The sequence below is a fragment of the Ranitomeya imitator genome, chromosome 3, assembly GCF_032444005.1.
Source record: "Ranitomeya imitator isolate aRanImi1 chromosome 3, aRanImi1.pri, whole genome shotgun sequence".
In the NCBI taxonomy this organism is placed as follows: domain Eukaryota; kingdom Metazoa; phylum Chordata; class Amphibia; order Anura; family Dendrobatidae; genus Ranitomeya; species Ranitomeya imitator.
This window is the reverse complement of record NC_091284.1, coordinates 131,071,805-131,074,972: the sequence shown is the minus strand read 5'-3', so window position 1 is coordinate 131,074,972 and position 3,168 is coordinate 131,071,805.

Below are 3,168 nucleotides of genomic sequence, written 5' to 3'. Positions count from 1 at the left end.
CGAGGGTCTCCTACCTCCTTCTCCCTGCAGGCCCTGGTTCCAAAATGGCCGCGGGGGGCCTTCCGGGTCCTGCAGGGAGGTGGCTTACAAGCGCCTGCTCAGAGCAGGCGCTGGTAAGCCAGGAGCACTGCCTGTCAGATCGCTGATCTGACACAGTGCTCTGCAAAGTGTCAGATCAGCGATCTGACACTATAGTGTGAGGTCCCCTCTGGGGCAATGTAAAAAAAAATATATATATATTTACATGTGTAAAAAAAAAAAAAAAAAAAATCCTAAATAAAGAAAAGAAAATATTGTTCCAATAAACATTTCTTTATCCAAATAAAAAACAAAACAATAAAAGTACACATATTTAGTATCGCCGCATCCGTAACGACCCGACCTATAAAACTGTCCCACTAGTTAACCCCTTCAGTGAACACCGTCACAAAAAAACCGAGGCAAAAACGCTTTATTATCATACCGTCGAACAAAAAGTGGAATAAGGCTACTTTCACACTAGCGTCGGATTCGGCCCGTCGCATTGCGTCGGGCCGAGATTCCGACGCTAGCGTTTGTTGTGCCGCACAACGGAGGCAGCGGATGCATTTCTCCGGCGCATCCACTGCCCCATTGTGAGGTGCGGGGAGGTGGGGGCGGAGTTCCGGCCGCGCATGCGCGGTCGGAAAAAGCGGTCCGTCTGCTGCAAAAAACGTTACATTTAACGTTTTTTTGCTCCCGGCGGTCCGCCACAACACGGCACAACTGTCGCAAGACGGTTGCGACGTGTGTCAATGCGTCGGTAATGTAACTCTATGGGGCAAAAACGCATCCTGCAAACAACTTTGCAGGATGCGTTTTTTCCCCTATACGACGCATTGCAACGTATTAAAAAAAACGCCAGTGTGAAAGTACCCTAACACGCAATAAAAAAAGGATATAAATATCCATGGTACCACCGAAAACGTCATCTTCTCCCTCAAAAAACGAGCTGCCATACAGCGTCATCAACGAAAAAATAAAAAAATTATAGTCCTCAGAATAAAGCGAAGCAAAAATAATTATTTTTTATATAAAATAGTTTTTATCGTATAAAAGCGCCAAAAAATTTAAAAATGATATAAATGAGGTATCGCTGTAATCATACTGACCTGAAGAATAAAACTGCTTTATCAATTTTACCAAGCGCGGAACGGTATAAATGCCCCCCCCCCAAAAGAAATTCATGAATAGCTGGTTTTTGGTCATTCTGCCTCACAAAAATCAGAATAAAATGCGATCAAAAAATGTCACATGCCCGAAAATGGTTCCAATAAAAACGTTAACTCGTCCCACAAAAAACAAGACCTCACATGACTCTGTGGACCAAAATATGGAAAAAATATTGCCCTCAAAATGTAGACGCAAAAACTATTTTTTGCAATAAAAAGCGTCTTTTAGTGTGACAGCTGCCAATCATAAAAATCCGCTAAAAAACCCGCTATAAAAGTAAATCAAGCCCCCCTTCATCACCCCTTTAGTTAGGGAAAAATAATAACATATAAAAAATGTATTTATTTCCATTTTCCCAATAGGGTTGGGGCTAGGGTTAGGGTTGGGGCTAAAGTTAGGGTTAGGGCTAAAATTAGTGTTAGGGTTGGGGCTAAAGTTAGGGTTAGGGTTGGGGCTAAAGTTAGGGTTAGGATTACATTTACGGTTGGGATTAGGGTTAGGGGTGTGTCAGGGTTCGGGATGTGGTTAGGGTTACCATTGGGATTGGGTTTCAGTTAGAATTGAGGGGTCTCCACTGTTTAGGCAAATCAGGGGCTCTCCAAACGCGACATGGCGTCCGATCTCAATTCCAGCCAATTCTGCGTTGAAAAAGTAAAACAGTGCTCCTTCCCTTCCGAGCTCTCCCGTGCACACAAACAGGGGTTTACCCTAACATATGGGGTATCAGCGTACTCAGGACACATTGGATAACTTTTGGGGTCCAATTTCTCCTGTTACCCTTGGGAAAATACAAAACTGGGGGCTAAAATATAATTTTTGTGGAAAAAAAAAGGATTTTTTATTTTTCACGGCTCTGCGTTATTAACTGTAGTGAAACATTTGGGGGTTCAAAGTTCTCACAACACATCTAGATAAGTTCCTTGGGGGGTCTAGTTTCCAATATGGGTCACTTATGGGGGGTTTCTACTGTTTAGGTACATCAGGGGCTCTGCAAATGCAACATGACCCCTGCAGACCACTCCATCTAAGTATGCATTCCAAACGGCGCTCCTTCCCTTCCGAGATCTACCATGCGCTCAAACAGTGGTCCCCCCCACATATGGGGTATCAGCGTACTCAGGACAAATTGGACAACAACTTTTGGGGTCCAATTTCTCCTGTTACCCTTGGGAAAATACAAAACTGGGGGCTAAAAAATAATTTTTGTGGAAAAAAAAGGATTTTTTATTTTTCACGGCTCTGCGTTATAAACTTCTGTGAAGCACTTGGTGGGTCGAGTGCTCACAACACATCTAGATAAGTTCCTTGGGGGGTCTACTTTCCAAAATGGTGTCACTTGTGGGGGGTTTCAATGTTTAGGCACATCAGGGGCTCTCCAAATGTGCCATGGCGTCCAATCTCAATTCCAGTCAATTTTGCATTGAAAAGTCAAATGGCGCTCCTTCCCTTCCGAGCTCTGGTGTTCGCCCAAACAGTGGTTTACTCCCACATATGGGGTATCAGCGTACTCAGGACAAATTGCACAACAACTTTTGGGGTCCAATTTCTTCTGTTACCCTTGGGAAAATAAAAAATTGGGGTCAAAATGGTCATTTTTGTGAAAAAATATGATTTTTTTATTTTTACGGCTCTGCATTTTAAACTTCTGTGAAGCACTTGGTGGGTCAAAGTGCTCACCACAAATCTAGATAAGTTCCTTAGGGGGTCTACTTTCCAAAATGGTGTCACTTGTGGGGTGTTTCAATGTTTAGGCACATCAATGGCTATCCAAACCCAACATGGCATCCCATCTCAATTTTGCATTGAAAAGTCAAATGGCGCTCCTTCCCTTCCGAGCTCTGCTGTGCGCCCAAACAATGGTTTATCCCCACATATGGGGTATCAGCGTATTAAGGACAGATTGCACAACAACTTTTGGGGTACAATTTCTCCTGTTACCCTTGGTAAAAAAACAAATTAGAGCTGAAGTAAAGTTTT